Source organism: Pollicipes pollicipes, unplaced genomic scaffold, assembly GCF_011947565.3.
Source record: "Pollicipes pollicipes isolate AB1234 unplaced genomic scaffold, Ppol_2.1 Scaffold_5724;HRSCAF=6776_pilon_pilon_pilon, whole genome shotgun sequence".
In the NCBI taxonomy this organism is placed as follows: Eukaryota; Metazoa; Arthropoda; class Thecostraca; order Pollicipedomorpha; family Pollicipedidae; genus Pollicipes; species Pollicipes pollicipes.
This window is the reverse complement of record NW_023596746.1, coordinates 51,438,652-51,459,363: the sequence shown is the minus strand read 5'-3', so window position 1 is coordinate 51,459,363 and position 20,712 is coordinate 51,438,652.

The window sequence follows — 20,712 nt, the reverse complement described above, 5'->3', positions numbered from 1 at the left end:
TATATATATGTGGGTGTGTGTCTATGTGTGTGTGTGTGTGTGTGTGTGTGTGTGTGTGTGTGTGTTGTGAGTGTGTGACAGAATGGTGTGATTTTAGATGCCTGCCCAGGCGCTCGCACTGAAACAAAGACGATGCTGTCAGATTTGTTTGGATGACCTTGACAAATGAACTCCGCTGCGTGGTTGGACCACTGGTTCCACCATCAGCATCTTTGATATGCCTCAGGGTGAAGTCGTTGATATGAGCACCACATGTTGACTGCTCAAGTGGCTTACCAAGAACAGCCTCCATCCTTCCGCCTGTTCCGCCTTATTGTCGGCCCCAACACTGAAGACTACGATGCGCGAAATGCTGTCGCCTGCATTTAAAAAATTTTCCATGGCCGTTCATGCTAGTGCTATTGTTTGCTCAGTCTTAAGTCAATGTTTTGGACTACCTGGAGTCTAGCGCGCGTGATAGGACACCAACAAGTAGTGGTATACTGTTCGACCGAGTCTTGCACGTCGCGTCCGATAAAGAATTGGGCGGTTTGTGCCAAAAGGCGAGCATAGTGTTGCATCATTTTGACAAGTCTATCGGAAATGAAAGATAAAAAAACATTTTTTCTTCTGGCAGAAAACCTTAAAATTTGCTCGAAAACACGGCTTTATTTTATCCCAGCACCAATGCACAGTATGTGGCGTGAAGATCGCCTGGTATGGTAGAGTAGCGCTTCACTCTAGGTGATGGCCGTATCAATAAACGAGAGTGACGAGGCACTGAGTTGTTCAGAAGGGCTTTTAGTCGGGGTGGACGTCTTACCCTGTTCACCATACGATTGTGAAGCAAGTTCCTTGCGACATGAGCACGCGGGGAAGGCTATCACCGTCAGGGTAAGGTAATGAATCTCAGGGTCAGACAAAAAAAAAACCATAATATGCAAAAAAAAACATTACAGCGCCGTCTACAAACCCAACTCATCGGGCACCGCCTGGTACAGACTAATGCCGTGGCATGGTCAACACTTCCCAGTTGCTGCCACTTGCGGGGGTGGGAGTCAGTCGAGCAAAAGCCAGCCGAAGACGTGACTGAACCAATGACCTCAATACAGTGACATCGGCGCATGCACTAGCCAAGTGGGTCTGTGAGCTGGCATGAGCAGGTCACACCGGCTTGCGAATGGCATGATATCTCAGAAAGTCGGGTATACAATCACTGCCAACAATGTTTGACCCAAACTTTTCGTCACATGTTACGCAATGTAGAAAAGTAAGCGCCTAAAAGTTCGTGAACTTCGATACTGGAAGGCCAACCCAGTTTAAAATCAAATGAGATACACTTGTCATTTCCCGCTCATCCCCACGCTGGTCCGGTTCTTAGGAAAACTATCTCTAGAGCAAAGGAGAGGGATGCAGTCTTCATGAACCTCTCTCCACTACCACATGCTGGCCGTACTGCAACCAGGGCGACTTGGGCTCAGGCCCACCTGCCAGCCCGCTGCGCCAGTGCACGTGACCGGCCCGCCAGCCGACCCGGCGACGTCCTGACGAGGTGTGGCCGCGGCCGCCGCCGCAGCCGACGGCCCGGCGGGCGGCGCCGCCCCGTGCCAGGCGCGCCGGCCGCCGGCGGCACGCCACCCACACCGCCGGCAGCGCAGGCCGCCGCAGGCTGCTGCTAATGGTCGGTGGGGCTGCTGGCGGTCCGGTGCTGGTGGCCAGCAGGGCTGCTGGCGGTTCGGTGCTGGTGACCAGCAGGGCTGCTGGCGGTCCGGTGCTGGTGGCCGGCAGGGTTGCTGGCGGTCCGGTGCTGGACGGTCCGGTGATGTGCTCAGGGGGCCGCAGAGCGCAGCCATGAGAGCATGCCGCAAAATGGTGCAGAGATTGACCGATGTTCGGTTTTTTCCTCGCATTACCACATAAACCAGAAGTCTGATTTTCATTCCTCGCCTCACAAAGGTCTAAAGAATGCAATTGCAGGTGGAAGTGTTGACATCCCCAACCCCAGCGGCACGTTGGTGCCGCATCCGTGTGGCATCTTGTTTCTGTTTTTGCAACCCAATCCGCTGCATTTCCAGACCGTGGCGAAGAACTGCCAACAAATCTGGCATATGATTGGCAAGAGCAATGTCGTTGTCTAAATCGAAATCTTGGATGACTTGCCTGGAAGCTTTCCTCCAGCCTCCAGCCAGCCTCCAGCCAGCCAGCCTAAACCTCCAGACCTCAGCGTGCAGCGCAGTGATTACATCGCATTCAATCCAGTGATTACATCGCATCCGCTTTGTTCCTCCCGGAGGTGTTCCCAAACACCTACGAGTTATTTGGGGCTTCCAGCCATTGGTGCTTCCAGATAATTTCAAGCTTCCGACGTACCTTTAAAGCATTTGATGACAGCGAGAGCTGCCGCAGTTCACACGGCATCAGCAGCTAAGGCTCTATTCAGGACACATTCAGAGTTGGACGACGTCGGACCGATGGTATCCGTCTGGTACCGGAGGCCCGTGCCGACGGTCCGCACGGCTCATCCCCACTTGATGCGACCGTGGAGAGTGCGCCGTCGGAAGCCGCGACGGTGCCTGATGGTACGCCATGCTGAGTTGCAGACGCTGTGGATCAGAAATCGCTGCCGTTCCTGGTTTCGCTCGGCTCTAGATCATCCGTGGGATTAACGTGTGTCCTGTCTGTGAACATCTTACGCAAGCCCCTCATCCAATTATCTGTAAGTTTACCTCATCCAACAAACCTTTCGTTAAACCGATCTCAGACCTCGGTCAAACTACGCATCAATTGCGTAGCTTCTCCCGGTATCCACTGGTTTGTGCGTCTTTAGCTGACATGTTCAGATGTTTAGAGACCCTTCTGCCGCCGTCTCCGTGCGCCGTGTGCAGATCGTTGGTGTGTCTTACACTACCCTACAAAGCTCACCAGTAACTATGTTAGCATCACCGACATGACCTGACCTACACGAACTGTACTGCTGTAAGTGATCTAATGTTCTCGTTCATAATGTTTTTCTTTCCGTTTCCCTTCCTTCTTTTTGTAGCTTATATCATTGACCTTAGACCTTACATGCCTGGTCATACATGGTCAAATCAGGTTAAACTGCGCGCGGACCGTCTGTTGCGGACGGGCGGGCGGTTACGCCGCGCCCGGACCGTCTGCGGCGGAGAGGCGGGCGGTTACGCCGCGCCCGGACCGTCTGCGGCGGAGAGGCGGGCGGTTACGCTGCGCCCGGACCGTCTGCGGCGGACGGGCGGGCGGTTACGCCGCGCCCGGACCGTCTGCGGCGGATGGGCGGGCGGTTACGCTGCGCCCGGACCGTCTGCGGCGGAGAGGCGGGCGTGGCAGTTGAACGGAGACCAGGAGTGATTGAGGGCAGTACGACGATCACGAGGCTAGTTATTTTCCCGCTTTTCAAGCTTTTGCTCAAGCACGCCAGCTGTGAAATCGGAACGACGTTCGCCTGTTCCACGCTGTGGGAAGTGGTGGTAAAGCAACTGGAGCTGGATAGAGCTAAGTTTCTATGCAACCATCACCAAATTATAGCTCATTCCGATTGAGTTCTTAGATGAAAGTTTTGCGCGCGCCAAAGAGCTTTTCACAACTTTTGTTTCTTACAACAATAATAAGGGGTAAAGTCGTTACAGACGTTTTTCATCCAAGTTCAAAAAAGCTTAGGTGGGAATTCAGCTCATTAAATTGCACTTAGTGATGGTCTGATCTTGTATTATACCAGATGTCTCCAAATTAAGCTAGGTCCAACAGCGAGGGGGACGGGACATCTTGCGGAAAGGCTCTGAGAAGCTACGTTTCCAGGCGCTGAATAACAGACGCCTGGGTGGGGGTTAAATTGACCCCCCCCCCGAAGGTTTTCCCGGAGTGGTTTCCGAACGGCGCGACGTAGCAGCGCCAAATTTTGCATAGCTGTAGACAATTGAATCGCAAATTGTCTGACATCACAAATTTAGATTTGCCTTGTAAAGTCGCTGACCTATGACAGGTCAAAGTCAGGCCATGGTTACAGCGAAGCTACGTTCTAGGGCTTCGATCGTTCACGTTCACTTCAAGTTCACGATCGTTCGATCCGATCAAACATCGGAATGTTAGACGAAGCCATACATCTCTGAGATACTCTCTTAGGCAACACACCAATTGAATAAACAAATAGCATTGACCTAGTGTCAGGTATGAAGGTCAGACCAGGGTAAAAAAACAACCTGCTTATGACTCTCGGGCTTGATGTATGGGCTGGCTTCTGGTACTTATTTCGAATGTATTGATAGGAGGAACCGCATAATACACCCTCCATGGACTTCTGATAGGTCAGAATAGGTCACTAACCTAAAATGAGCCAGGTCAACATTTTTGTTGTGAAGAACATTTCTGCCTAGCGCAATCTTTGTCGCTTATCCAAATGCAAAACTCAAAACAGTCTTATATCATTTTAGTCAGCATGACCTTTAAAAGATCAAACAAGGTCACTGACCTTGTCTGAGCGTGTAACACTATCCTTAGAACAGTTCTCCAGGCTCTATGGGCACTTTGCAGACCAATCTGGAATTTGACCTTGTTTGACCTTATCTGATCCGAATATCCTAACCTAAGAACTTCAAACTTTGACCTAAGTGAGTGCACGTGCAGATCAGCACACCCTGTGAATTTGATCTCTAGCTCTCTTAACTCCCGAGATCTCAGGGGGGGGCAAATTTACCCCCTCTACCCGAGCGAAGGGTGTCCAAGTGGCCGCCCAGACGCGTGTTAAAAAGTCAAACAAGGTCACTGATCTTAACTGAGCGTGTGCTATTTTTCTCAGAACAGTTGCCTAGGTTCTAGGGACGCTTTGGAGACCTATGTGGAATTTGACCTTGTTTGACCTTATGTGACCCGAAGGTCATAACTTAGGAACCTCAAACATTGATCTAAGAGATTTTACGTGCAGGTCAACACACTCTGTGCATTTGGTGTTTCTAGCTGTCTTGCCCGAGATCTCGGTGGAGTCAAATTGCCCCCCCCCCCCCCCCCCCCCACCTGAGCCCAGGGCATCCAACCGGCCACCCGGGCGCGTGTTAACGAAAGGGTATTATTCAATTCATTTGTAATAGCAGACAAGTCCCGCATAAGATTAACTTAATGACTGCCAGCATGAGCCCTACGTCATAAAGATAAGAGCTGTCGTTTGGAGCTGCCGTTGTCGGCAAATTGATCTGCCTTGTTTTTTTGCGCTGAACGGAAACGCATAAGTTTCGGTCTCTTTTCCGAAACACTTATGATCTGGACCAAACGTGAGCCTGTCTACACAGATTCCCCTGTGAGCGTTGACATGCCCTGCTGGACAGGTCCGTGAAGTCATTGGATGTTGTCCCCCTATAGCCAGTCGCTTGGCCGCCTCACTCGGCATCGACTGCCTACTCCCTGATTTGCCCCTGTAGTCATTTGGGCGCAGTTCCTGAAACTATTCGACATCGCCTGCATACACGCAATCCACGTAACTACACCATCAGTGTCCGAGCCCAATCGACTTAATCGTCCACCTGTGTCTAGTTCCTTCTAACTGTAACACTCGAATTGGAGCCGAATTATCACGATGGGCGGATGTGAGCACTTCGAGCTGATGTCCCCGATGTCCCCTGGGTGGTTCGAAACCAACTTTAACGTGCATTGTTTGCATCGTCTGCTATTTCCATTCTGAAGTAATTATCTTGGCTTTCATCCACAGTTATGGTGCACTTCATAGCCCCATGAACGGGTGCTCTAATGCGAAGTCATCACCATCATCTTACCTTTCTGGGCCCACGCTGGTTTGATTTTCCCCTAGCGTGCGGGGTTGTCAATGAAACTTGGACATTGCATGCATATTGAGGCTGGTAGACAAGCGATGTTCCCTATCATTGCCCGCTACAATTCGTGAAATGCTTCGGGGCACGCTGGACCGAACTACTCGCTGTAATTACCACGGCATCCGATTCCGCCGGATATATGTATGATAATCGCCATTTGGCGCGTAATGTCGACCAGAAACTGCTCTGACGTCGCTGAAGCCATTGACCTCATACGCACCATGATCAGTACCGATTTCACAGGGTACTGTAAAGTAAATTCTAAAATCGAATGAGAACGGCCTCGGTCGCGAGTACTCAAGCTCATACCACCCATCGTTCGCCTCTCAACACGTTTAAAATCGAGTCTCTTCCATGCATCGCGATATAGGGGAACATAAGGCTTATTAAGCGCGGTGCCGACTGAGCCGACTGGTTTTACGCCTGTCATCCTGGTGTTCTGGGCTCAGCGTCTTGCACAGCCGCGTGTGTCTGCGGCGCGTATTTATGCTTGCATTGAACGTTTTTTTAACTGTCATGCATCTTTAATCAGGCGAAACAACAGCCTGTCTGGCGTGAACTGCTGCTGTCGACACCTCATCGTGTTGAAGACAAACACAGCAGGCGAATGAGTTCCGGTTATACCCAGCAAACGGGCAGCCGGAGTCATTCTGCGTTCAGTCGGCTCAGCGATCACAAAACGTTTTACGCTCCACCAGACTGCAGAGCAGTCCACCTGATTAACGTGTCCGTCCGCCCGCCCTGGGCCAGTCCTCGAACCGTGTTTCCTCCACCGCCGCAGCTCTGACAATTCACGTCGTCAATTACCGAGTGAGCCCGGTTAGTCCGACTCCACCTACTAGCCGGCGGGTCCCAAGCCCTCCCCCCCCCCCCCGCCACCGCCCCAGAAGCAGCAGGGCTTCGCCTCGCGTGAGCGCCGGACGTTGTTGGAGTTGCAGACTCAGGAGCGTGTCGCCGGCGCAAGCGACAGTGCGTGCACTGGTGAGCGTGGCACCACGAAAGGCAGCGCCACTACTTAGCAGCACGCAGTCGCGCCGATATATCAGCCAACCAAATTACGGCGACTCCGGGATTGGGCGACCGCAAAAGTTGCGATAACAAAGTTTGGGTTTCCCGATGCGCCCCTATATTTAGGTCATTATTCGGAATGACCATCTACTTAAGGCGTCCGGCAATAATGCGGCTGGCCAACACGCCACCGCTTCAGCTGACCTGCACGGAAGGCACGATGTGTCACTGTTGGTCGCCCGCCGCCGGCCAGCCGGGTCGACCGCAGCAGCCGCCTGAGCGGCGGCGGGTACCAAAACAGCAGCAAAACCAAGTCACGCATGCACTCACGGCATCTTGCCGTCGGCATCTCGTGGAATCGCATCGCGCAGTGGCGTACCGACGCACGCTGCGCAGCGAGCTCCCCTCTGGCGATCATGCGTGACGTCTCTCGGCCTGCTGCGGTCAGCGGAGGTCAGACTTAGCTTAGGTTAGGGCTCACATTGGATGCGATGTGGGACATCTGCAATGCGCACGCTCAGAAAAGGTCGAACGAGGTTTGGTGAGCTTCATCGTATGGTAAGGTCAGGGTAAGAATTAATCATGCCCGCTTTGCAGCACATGCTCAGAATTGGTTAGCTCTTCCCAGCCGTAAAATTGTGACGTTCTTTGATGCTTCCATATTTTTCTATTTTTTTGGAACAGGCGGATCACCAGCATTTGGTGCTTGCGTGGCCTCAGTGCCGACAATTTGTCACCATTGTTTTATCTTGGTGGCATCTAGCAAGGAATGAAGGGAACAACAAATGATTCACCGTTTAGTAACATACCAACATTGATCTTCAAACACGGCAGTGTGATCAACCAAGTGTTGACTAGGATTTTTAGCTCCTTCGCGTTTCTTTAAGACCCTCTTCGCGTCCCCATTTATGAAGCCAACCGGACAATTTCGCGTATTCTAAGTGCAACTCATAGTTCGGGATTTACAACGCAAAACGCCTTTCGTTTCATGACCTTAAGGCCACAATTAGGTCATAGGTCAGACCAAGTCAAAATACTCCCACCAAAGTCACCATCACCAGTCATGTGCAAGCAAAAGCCAGGTGTCGAGTGGCAAAGGTATCAAAATGTGTATATACGTGTACTGGTACGATAGCTCGCCGAGCTACAAAAGCAGACTTTGCTGGGAGACCGACCTCTGTCTCCTACATCACCGCGATAACGAGGTAAAAAATCATCTATTGTGTTAGCATGTGGTTACGAGAAAGAGCGAGAGAGAGAGAGAGAGGAGAGAGGAGAGAGAGATGAGAGAGAAGAGGAGAGAGAGGAGAGAGAGAGAGAGAAGGAGAGAGAGAGATGAAGAAGAGAGGAGAGAGAGAGAGAGAGAGAAGAGAGAGGAGAGAGAGAGGAGGAGAGAGAGAGGAGAGAAATAGAGAGAGAGAGAGAGAGCGAGGGAGAGAGAGAGAAGAGAGGAGAGAGAGAGAAGAGAGAGAAGAGGGAGAGAGAGGAGAGGAGAGAGAGAGAGAGGGAGAGAGAGGAGAGGAGAGAGAGAGAGAGAGAGAGGCGAGAGAGAGAGAGAGAGAGAGAGAGAGAGAGAAGGAGAGAGAGAGAGAGAGAGAGAGAAGAGAGAGGAACGAGCGAGTCTGAATGAACTAGATAATTTTTAAACCTGAAGCTGAATGGTTCGGCCAGGCTCGGTCGTCAATAGTCGTCAATAGTCAATGCATTTGTAATCCGCAGCTGCAAGCAGCTTCCGCCAACAAGTGCGCAGCTCATTGCAAACTCATGTTGTTATATTACAAGTTCGTTTGCATCTGATCTGTTGGAATAAGCATGAGTTTTCTAAACATTTGTAGCACAAACAAAGCGTACAACCTCACAGCCTCGCCCTGTCCCATCCGTCCCGCTCAGCACGGAAGACGTGAAACCTGGATGAGAAGAACCACAGCGAGACCAGACGACACGATGGTACACAGAACAGTGACCAAACATTTCACGGTATGTTAACAAATGGCCAAAACACAGCACCTGTCCTCTTGTTCTGTTTTTGTCTCGACTCTTATATGCCATGGAACTTGAGTCACTGTTCTTTGTGCCATCATGGACTGGAGTCTCCGCTCTGTGCTCAATCGAACCGAGACGGTACAAAATAACATAAAATTCAGGGCTGCAGAACTCGGTGCAACACTGGCAAAAGCTGAGTCCGGATCCTGACTGTGCGCGGCTTCACTGAACGGAATCAGCACCGAACTGCGACAAGAACAGCCTGTCATATGGGCCCGCAGGGAGCTGCATCACACCATGTGACCGCGAAAGGAACGGCCGTCACACCGTCACAGACGTGCCGCGCTAACGGCCGTGCATCGCACGTCTCTAACGCACACAGTGGATCCTCTGGCTTTGGCAACTTTAGGATTAAGGTCAGACCTTGGCATCCAGGGTAGGCGAAAACGCTCGAGCCAACTAAACAGTGGCAGCTTGACAGTCTATCGCCTGCCAATGATAGACGATCTGAGCACTGCCTACCACGACGACAATAAGCGACCGAGACAAGGCGAAATGTCGTCTCTCGATCCGGCCCAGAATGAAACTTACAAGGGCCATGAAGCGTGAGGCATGGAATACTGCAAAGTATGCAGCCGTATAGCCCTATCGCCTGTGATCTCATATGGAGTCTTGTGTCTCTTTGGAGGGGTCCGCTTGCTCTCATCGCTGTCACTTGTCTCTAGCCCCTCAAAACATCAAAAACATCTCTGCAAATCGACTATAGCAAACGCTGCATTTGAGATCTAAAAATGGCAATGGCCTCTCTCCCAGTTCCTCCCTGTCAATCACGTGTAGGTGGCTTCACTTATCATATGTTTGCGATCGATATCCGACAAAGATATATGAGCCTTGTCGATCCTTTCGTGGCAATACATGCCACATAGATTCGTCGTCGCCAACCGAACTGATCCTGCCTTGCGCTCGGCCCACTGCTAGTCGAAAGCTTGTTGAAAGCGTCGGAATATCTGTCTAACATGAAACAAGCCATCAAAATTCAGTACCCGGTGATCTAGCACCTATCTTCACTTGCATTTCTGACGGTGTTTTTACGGCGTGCTTTTTTTTGCCTAAGTTTAGCGCTACCCCTCGGTGATGCATCAGCACCACCACTAGAATTATTGGCAGTTTCATCGTTCGAGGCTCTCCACTTCAGCACCTATTCCAAGAAATGTGTCTCTTCTGAACTCAGGAGAAGCCGGGAAATCTATCGCCGACAGGTTATTAGCAACGATGCATCGACGGGCCGAATTCAGCCTGGCGTTGGCGAAAGGAGGTCGGCGAAGAGATTGGTTTATTTTTGTGGCGAGGCCAACCTATTTTGAACAGCATTTGATAGTGCCTAGGATGTCCTTTTTGAATGGCAACGACCATCAAATTAGTAAGCTCATGCAAGAAAGTCCGAAAACAGTGGCGTAACCTATGATTTCGCTCAGATAGGGGCCCAATTGGGACATAGGGCGCTCATTTCATCCAAGGAGGTCCTACACTTCGTTTGCTATAGTGGTCCTGTTCTTGCATTCGGGAAAGTTTTTAGGCTCGGGGGTCCTATTTTGTTGTCCTTTTGGACTCGCAATTTCATGGTTTAGAGCCTTACATGCGTCTTAAAATGGCCAAGAAGTTCTGAGTCCTTTAGTCCCCAGGAAGCGCTTTCTCTAGGGGGAGGGGGGACGTAATCCCAAGAGCTCACCTTAGCTACGCCACTAGCTGGAAAAAAGAAACATATTTAAAAGGCACACAAAAAACAAATCTTACCAAATGCCCTCGACGGGCTTTCAAAAAGACCACGCAAGCGATGAACTCCCTGCTCTCCTAAATGACCATATTCCAATACGAGCAAGGCACGAAAACATTGCTGTGTATCTCCAAAATTTATATTTGCATTATGTCCAGCTGCAATTCGGCTTTATTTGCATAATGTATGCTCATTGGTCCGGGTCACTGTTCCCCTGGTGGATCCGGTCAGAACCAGCGATGGTCTGCGATGGTGTGTTCAAGGACAGGAGCGCATGTTTGTCGAAGACAGATGGGGACAGTCGCCTGCAAAATTATAGTCCTCCACAGCAACATACAGTCAATCACGCATAACTCTTACCAAAATGATGCAATCAGCGCTCCTCCCCCGTCCACCCATCCCTCCCGCTCCTGCCTCTGGCTGTCCCTAACCATGTGCTGACGGCTGTTAAGCCTAAATATTGTAAGGAATGCATGATGTCAGGCCCAAAGTGTGGCAGCCATAAATCGGCGTGAATATCTTTATTAGAGTACGGGACCGAGCCAACATGGCATGGTCCAAATGCTTTGATTAACAAGGAAGGCCTTGATCTCCTGTTTTTTTCAGCATTGTGACTTGATAGCTACTATCTGCCAATAGCCAACTTTAATATGATATCACAAAGCGAATGCTTCCTCGGTAACGTCATGTAATCAATGCATTCTGATATTTAAAGGTCACCTTGGTTCAGAATGAGATCTCTCAACTTACCTAGCCAGGTTCCGTTCCATAAACCCTGAGGCGAAGCCCGTACGGCGCAAAACCCTAGCGCGATAACAGGCAGAACGAATCACCTAAAGCACACAAATGTAACAACAGACGCTCACACCGTAAAGCCCAACCAGCAAGCGGTCACAGTCCTCAACTGTTTCACTCTAAAAATGCAAGAAGCGGGTCGGAGTTTTATTATGTTTACAGAAGCCTCCAGGAGACCATTCTGGCCACTGCCCGCTGGCGTTCGGCCCTCCTAATCGCTGCTGCGTCACTTACCAACGCTACTACAATGTCTGCAGGCTGCCGCACGCTGCAGCAGTTTCAAAACACATCCCGCTAAAATACCACAACGCTTTTGCTTTCCCATAGGAGCGGGTGCCGTTAGAATAACAAGCGTGTTTGTCTGTGCTCTGCCACACCATTCGCAAGCTATTTGGCCACTCAATCTGCGCAGTTTCCACACATTTCTCCAAGTAAAGGGTTAAACTAATGCAATTGTTCTTCAACTTGGCTCGTCCTTTTGACCGAAAAGTTCGTGCATGTTAACTGAATAAACAGCTGTCACCGCCAGCCGACGAGCGATATGCAGTGTGTGTTTTTTATTAAGAAGCTAGGCGGTGGCTACCAGATCATAGATCGGCATCATTTTGACGCCGCAAAAAACACGTAGAAATACACACTTTCTGAAATAGGCCATAAGCTGAATAGATTAGCAATAGCTACGCAAAAGGGTGCGATATCAAGGAGTTAATTCGAAACGTACGGTGCCATCACCTTGGGGCCGCTCATGGTCACAGCTTCGTCCGTAGCATGGCACGCTCTGCGACGGTTTCCAAAATGCCGACATTCCTGGCTTTTCATTTGGTTCGTGGCGCGGAAGTACTCCATGTTAAATGCGTTGGTCTCACGGATTGTACGCGGTACAGTGTTTCTGCGCTGTCAAGCCCGTTGTAGACATTCACGGTTCTGGCTGCTGGCTTGGCCGCTAATTCTTCACATCAACTCGAAAAACAATGTTTCAAAACCGACCCCGCGTTCCATGGTCTGTGCACAGGATGGCGTTACCTTCTGTTCACGTTGACTCGCTCTTTCGTGAACGGTATGGTCCCGTGGTTCCTTCCCCCCCCCCCCCCCCCAGAACATGTAAGATGTCGTGTCGCTGCGACGATAAGCCCTCGAAAGCTGGGACCCGGTTTCAACCCGTGGCCGTCGTGCTCAGCATTTGGCAACGTTGGAAACTTTTGGCAGTTTCCATGCCATCGAATGGGAGAGGCAAAGTTGTGGGATATTATAATGCTACAGGAAGACCATCCCTGATCAACACCTTGCGCCTATGAGTGCCTCACAATTCTTGAAAGACAACCTCTGTATAATTGGATTTCCTATAGGTAAAAGCCTCAAGAGCCTGCGATTATGGCTGCAAAGAGTTGCTTCTAGAAAACAGTGGCGGCCTATCAAGATAAGAGTATTCTCATAGCAACAAATGAGGATTTACGCGGCCTGTGTCCTTGTGTGTAAACACAGATGATGTGCCCAGAGGGATGTCGGGCAATCTGATGCAAATGCAATGATGCAGACAATCAGAGGCGATGTTAAGCATCTTCCTTCCGACCTCTGGCATCACTCGCACCCCACAGTCATCACAGATTAAGGGCCTTTATAAATGTGAAAAGGAACAGTGGTAATGCTATGCAGCTGAGAGTCAGGACGTTTGGATACCAACACGTGCGAGCATCTCAATGTTTCTGCGATCACTTACCTACTAAGCGTTGTGTTGTCTACAACTAACAAAGCACATGAGGTTTTAAGGTGACCTTGCATGAAAAGGAGTGTCATGCATTTCAGTCCGGTGTTCTGCTATTGTGCAACCGCACAAAATGTGTTGACAGGAGACCTTGAGTTGCATTCAAACATAACAGCCGTGCTTCTACACCTGCCACGACAAGCGTGGCTGGGGGATTGTTCGTTGCAATCTGTGGTGTTATAAGCCAGGTTATTACTGGTCGTGCCGTTGTTAGCACTAAGTAAAAGGCTTGATACTTTGCGCCCCCATTCCCCTCTTGGGCATCCCTCAGTCCGCCACAGACGTTTCGAAGTTGTCTGTTTATGGAATCGTGATTTTTTACTGTTTTTGCATTTATATCCCCTAGAAAACTTTGAGGTTCTAATCATATTCTCTTGTACCCCACCACTGCTTAAAAATGGCTTGTGTACTCCCTGAAGCGACATGGCGTATTTTACTTCGAATCCGTAACCGCGCAGCAGCAGATGGTAAGGAAAAGCGACAAACCTTCATGCCCCAGTGAAAAACGGCCCAAAAACTACATCCAGAGATCCTGCGGCCATCTGCAGCCGTCACCGGAGAGGGTGAAGTGGGTGACAGAGGCACGTGACTCGGAGTACTTAGCCCTCGCCGGCACAGACGAGGGAAGCGGGGATGCCACCACTGCCTGGTTCTTTGAAGGCATCTATTGAACCCTTCAGCGCAAGATAATAAGATCCTAGCTAGCTCAGTTCCGAATCTGTTCCATCTACCTGAAGGTTTTATTCCTGCCTAGTCACCACACCCACCTATATGACCACGATCTCAAGTCTGTGCCCGGAGAGGATGTGAAAAGTCAACCCTCTGCGGTACCCTGACCTGTCTGTGGACTAGAACCACTTACCCGGCGGGTCTCCAGGTGTGAAGAAGTTATATCAAAACCAGTCAATGACCGTGACCTTTTCTAAGGCCATTCAGCATCAAGGTCACACCAAAAATATTGAACTCATAGTTAAATTAACCAACAAAAGCGTTATTCATCAGCCAAAACAACCGATGTACCGACAGCGATGCAAGATTGCCTTCGGAGCATACACAGCTCTTGCCTTGAGTTGCAGTGGCCGTTATCCGATCAGTCGCCGTGTCCGTCTGAAAACGGACTCTTCGCGCCCGGGCGCCCGGCCCGGCCAAGGCTCGGGTCGGTCACGTGACAATTCTGGGCACGCGTGCCGTCAGCCGGGCGGCCAGGAACGGAACAAAACACACTACATGCCATTCAAGCCCAGGGCCCCTCGGTTGTTCAAGCTTTGAAAACCATCCGAAGTAATAGTAGTAGCCCACCTCACAGCGTACCCATGTCACCGTACATGAACATTTATGCGCCAGATTGTCCAAATACAAGGTTATTAGGGATCGTGAATGACTCCATGAGGCCTCTTATGTCCCTTAAAGTACCATAGGGGCATACCCCACTTGCAATGGCTTTAGTATGCGAGCGGATGAAAAGAGACGCAGATATGGAAACAATGGTTGACCTTGCTTGACTCCAGCAAAGCGCTGGAGGCTCCATGCGACATATGCTAAGGGTCGTAAATGCCCTTTTAAAGTTGTGGGATCACGCGCCATCTGTCACATCCGGCTTGAGTCGGCGTGAGTTCCAGCCCGCCCGCTGAGGTCAAGAAGAGGTCAAACACCGCGCGATGGTGAGAGTTAACAGGATTAAGGCATCGTGGCTCGCTTCACAAAATACTCGACTCCACTGATCTGACAACCGGCAATCCACCGATCCTTCAATCATGCTCTGATGGTGTTGACACGGGCGTCTGCCAAACACGGCGAGCTCAGATTCGAGCTCAGCACAGCGCAATCACGGCGGCAGCCATCGCTCGGACCGAGCAGCCTCGGGGCTGCCCGCTCCCCGAGCATGGGACCGGACAGCCCCAAGCACTGGACCGGACAGCCCCCAGCACTGGACCGGACAGTTCCGAGCACGGGACCGGGCAGTCCCGAGCACGGGACCGAGCAGTCCCGAGCACGGGACCGGGCAGTCCCGAGCACTGGACCGGACAGCTCCGAGCACGGGACCGGGCAGTCCCGAGCACGGGACCGGGCAGTCCTGAGCACTGGACCGGACAGCTCCGAGCACGGGACCGGGCAGTCCCGAGCACGGGACCGAGCAGTCCCGAGCACGGGACCGGGCAGTCCCGAGCACTGGACCGGACAGCTCCGAGCACGGGACCGGGCAGTCCCGAGCACGGGACCGGGCAGTCCTGAGCACTGGACCGGGCAGCTCCGAGCACGGGACAGAGCAGTCCTGAGCACGGGACCGAGCAGTCCTGAGCGCGGGACCGAGCAGTCCCGGGCACTGAACCGGGCAGTCCCGAGCACGGCGTTGCCGTCTGCGCAGTGCGGGGTTCGCTCGGCGGACGGGATCGGCGCCGACAGACTGACAAGGACAGGAGCCGGGGCATCGACGGGCTCGAGGTCAGTACAGCGCTGGTTTCAGAGGCGGCGGAACTGGGGCAGTGACAGTAGCCTGCCCTGAACCAAGCGTGGAAGAGTTGGCATTCCTCCTGCGGCTTTGCATGAAAAAATAGAGAGGTAAATATCGCGCGCTCCGTTCGCAACCTCCATGGAGGATCTTACGCCACAACGAGGGCCCGGACGAGCAATAAGAAGGCCCCAACGCACTACAAAGAAGCTCCCAGCTACACTACAGGACACATGAACTGAGGGCGGATTGCGATAAAGAGACACGAGCTGGTCCTGTAACTAGGTCAGAGAACGAGAGACCTTGAGACGTGTTGGACTGGGGTTTGAACCGCACAGCGCGAAGCTTGGGTGTGAGATCGCCGGCACCGATAGCCGATGACAACGCGAGAAACTTTAAGGTCGGGTGTGTATGTCAAGGGTGACTGGCAAGATAACGCTTAACTGTACGCTGCAAGGGAATGCATTAAGCGTTCAACAGCAAAGCAAATTTCCGTGTGCAAAACAGAGATGGATTTTACGCTCGGATGTGTCGATTTTCGGCGGAACTTAGGAAACAGTGCGATACATAGCAGGTATGTGCTTAATAGTTCCTACCAGATGTGTGCTGCCAGATGTGTGGAACTGTGTGATCAGATGGCTACAAAGATGGGTTGCCTTAATTTGGTGACTGTGATGTTCGAGCGCGGCCGAAATCACGTGAGTAATTACAGGGCTGTACATTGCATCATAACTCTTTTTATTATGATCAATATCCACCTAAAATGTCTGCATCTTTGTAATACCTTTGCCACAATGAGCAGAACGGCGTGCCACTGTGAACTCATTCATTTCACTGACGAAATTGTCAGGCCACCGACTCATCACCATAACATTTTCAATCAATGCCATTTGACACGCAAAAGTTACGTCAGTGGACTTCCGCTTGTCCAATTCTTATCAATGGCAGACTCTCCAGCGCATTGGTTATGCCCGTTGGCATCGGCGGACAAAAGTCGCCGGCTATGCTACTTAAGTTTTTGTCATTTTTTTTTTTTTTCTACGCCGTTACCCAAGAACAGGTAACCAGGAGTGCCCCTCCCTCAATCCAGCGACGCAGTAAACCCGTACGTTAACACCAGAAAACATAAAATCAAGTCGCGGCACTCCCAGCTAGGAAGATGAAACAAACTTAAAAAAACAAGCGAGGAGGTGGAGCAGACCCGAGGGAATTGTGTTAGTGAGAGGGAGGGAAAATCATAGATGAAAGGCTTAAAGTAGTCATTAGCCAAAATCAGCTAATGACAGCCCGCTACAAACTGCCCAATAATCTACAACCACTCAATTCCCGGTGTTAGTAAGGGGTTAGTATCAGTCACAAGTCGGAGGGGAGCAAATTACCTGGTCATTTTTGTGCTGGGTTTTGGGCTGGATCTCCAGGGGAGTCCACCCAGCTAAGCAGAGCTTGTTGCTGGGAGAACTCATGTCTACATAATGACAATCGATAAGTTTCGCATCTGTCACCTCCTTTGTGGCTGGTGCCTCGCCGCAACAGGCGCATTACTGGTGCAGTATGAGCTTGTTTCGCCTCGGAAACCTGCCTATAATGGAGGCCAAAATCCGGGAGACTACGTCACCGTCACACATGTGCCAGGGTGTTGTGCTGCTATGACCTGCATCGCAAGTGCGTGCTGGCTGTAGCAATACAAGATGGGGTGTGTGAAAGGCTAATTCGCGTCATGCAACTCGTGCTCGATTCCGCCCTCATGCGTGGGTCGTGTTGATCAAACCCGGTGTTCCCTGTGCTCGATTCCGCCCTCATGCGTGGGTCGTGTTGACCAAACCCGGTGTTCCCTGTGCTCGATTCCGCCCCCATGCGTGGCTCGTATTGATCAGCCCTGGTGTTCTTCAACTGCATTTCAGCGTGTCGGAGCTGGTGTTCTGACGCTTCAGGACTTTGTGCAATTGAAATTATATTTTGTCTGTTAATTTACATCAACTGTAAACAGCAATTTAACGGCCGAGATTCATACACCATTCATAGGCGACCACGGAAGTGCTGGGAAGAATCCCTGGACGAGCCCCTGCCGGCCGAGGCAAATGTGACGTTCCCGCAATCAGCGTCACCCCGTTGACGGTCCCCTGAGGCGAAGTGAACAACGCATTAACTGTACCACATCAAGGCCGGTGCGTGAGTGTAATGCGCTAAGCATAAAAGTCAGTTAGATAGCGTTTGGTATGAGGCAGCATGGACGAAGCTAAATAGACGGGGTAAGGATGGGAGGAATTCCAGCACAGTTTACTTACATTGAGTACTTGCCTAACACATCAGCTATGCGTTAGTCAACTTGTGAAAAAGACAGAATCTTGACTGCTAAAGTTTATCGAAAGCCTGTGATGATGAAGCACGTGCAGGTAATAGAGAGTAACCGTCGCATAGTCAAAACTACATGTGCATAGACCCCAAAATATTATATTTAGGGTAGTTGCAGCCAGCACTTGTTTTTAGTTCAGCTGTAGATAAGTACTTTCATTGCTTTCTTCTGTTCTACAAACAACAAACAACATTTGCATCGACCATGTGTATTTCGTGGGGCGTATAGAGATAGCAACAGAGACGGGGCCAAACAATGTGGATGGAAGCAAATATGTTGATGCCACATCTTAAGTCGCATCTTAAGTCATGCTTCATTGATCTATCCGGGTCATCAGCATTCACCTTAACAGAACAACATGGGCGGACTCAGTTAGCATACATAGAAGGTGTCGTGTATTCTGCGTGGGTAGTTGGTTTGGGTGAGCAGCCAATGAATACCTGATGAGCACCTGCAACAAGTTTCCGATGAAGACCTACAGTGGTAATCACGCAGCCCCCTTTCAACATCGCTGCATCAGACACCGAGGAAAGCAACTGATCGTTGTGTTTACATTCTTGTGGACTATAACGAAATTTTCCTAACATGTTCTCCACTGCCACTGGCAATACAGCGGAGTACAGTGAGAGACCTTCAACAGATATGTCATTGCCTTGCCAGCTCCAATTTTCTACATCAACTACTCCCATGATGATGGGTCATACACATCACTTAATACTTGGTATAGCATGATTATTCAAGCACATTTTTTATCGTAACGTATGATATATATGCGCTAGTTAAGCGACATTACAAAACCTTTTTCGCCGCGGTTTTCCTCTTCTGATTGCGCCATTCATAAGCTTGAAACGCGCCTGTGTCAAAGGAGAGTTCCACGACTTGGTGATCAAATTATGCCCACGAAAGACAAAATTCGTCCGCAAAATAATTCGAGACCGGAAGCAAGGTCAAATTAACCGACTCCACAGCATTCAAGCAAAATTCAGCGCACCGAAATCTTATTTAATGACTCGGACGTTATGATGGCCTTAAATGAATGGCTTTGTTAACTTCGGACCGTGTCTGAACTTAAAAACATTGAGCCTCAGGCTTTGAGCGGGCGTCTAAACATTGCTCAAACGTGCGCGATGTCAATTTGTTTGTTTTTGTTGCATTCTCTATGCGCAAAGCCGCCGATGTGCATATATACAAAAATCTACTATTTCTTTTTGATCGTGCCTTTTTTCACGCACTCACCATCTGCCATCACGATTTCTTTCTCAGGATTGTTGATCTCCACAACACGCGCTTCCTTTCCGATTGTTTTTGTTCTTCCTTTCTTTCCGCCCCGCTTTTTCCCCGTGATATTACTTGAGCCTCTCCGGATAAGCCGGCTCTGCGCTGACCAACAATCCACATTAGACGCGGCAAATCCGCCGCAGCGCGCCCCTCCCCCCCCCCCCCCCCCCCGCCGGCTCACCCACGTGGAATATCTCGTGCCAGTGCGCCGCTGATGGAGCTGCCCGCCCGCCCCGCGTGCCCGACCGAGGCTCTCTCTCTCACTCTCTCTCTCATGGCGGCGCTCATGCCGCCGGCTGGCCAACGAGCCGGCTGGGTCTCAGTGGCGCGGCAGATGATTTTCTGCTGTCAGTCGTTCTTATGTCTGCTGGTGGGAAGTTCCCACGGGCGTGGGAACTAATGACGACAAGCTGGCCGTCAGCGGTTGGGGTTGGGTGGGCGACGCGTGAGTTCGTACCTCCGTGCAGTTGCTCCGCTGCTGCTCCGCGGCTGAGCAGATGGGTCCCACTACCGTTAAAAACGCGTCGAATGCGCCGGGTGTTTTCGCAACACGCCATTCCCTTATTTTAAGGTATTCCTAGAAAGCACTTGCGGGCCGTGGGCGAAAAAGGTGCTGTCAAAAGGCCTGGGAAGCGGTGTCGATAATAAAACATTTATTGAGCGTCAAAGCCCCGTCTTAACGGTGCGTATGTATTGGTGGATATTTTCAGAGCGTAACGACATCCTCCAAACCCATCCTTCTCGCATGAAAATCGGGTTTTGAACTTTTCGGGCGGTAAACTCGTCTTACTTCCAACAGTCGAAAATCGGACGTCAAGTTGATTCTGTTCGCTGATTTTACACTCCGTGCATAAAGAGCTACGATTTCGGAACGGCTCGATGAATATTCACGCTTTTCCATTATCCATAACACCCTTATAAACCACTGTTAATGTGTGATCTGACAAGCCAGCTCAAACAACATCCGATCGTCTGTGCGCAGCCTCCACGATGTTTGCGTTCTCGACAGGTGAGAGCTAGTTTTAAGTCCAACTATCCCGCCAGTCAGTTCCGACCGGTAACGCGTAGTCAGATTATGGTATGACCTTCCATGATCACGTAATTGGACGGCATTGCAATCGCAATATCCGAGTGTCCACCACGATGAGATTGGCGCGCTGTAAAAAGCAATATGTAAGGCCAAACACGGGTCAATCGTCGCTACTTTCCGGTGGCGTGGACAAGAGCACCTCGGACGCCATGCATTATCTGATGGCCGGGTTTGTATTGTCCATCACTTGCACCTGATAAAACAGCGAAATACATGAGTCGTCGTGGTGCGATGCATTGACAAACCACAATATAGTCTCAGTGAGTAAGCACGTCGGGGTTCGCTGCATGTGTGGAAGACGCACAAGGCTGCAGCGAGAATTGGACTGGAGAGGCACGCACGCACCGCACCGGCAACAGCCAGTGGTCAATACTGTCCATGCTGCAGCCGTGTTTTGATGCGGGGTC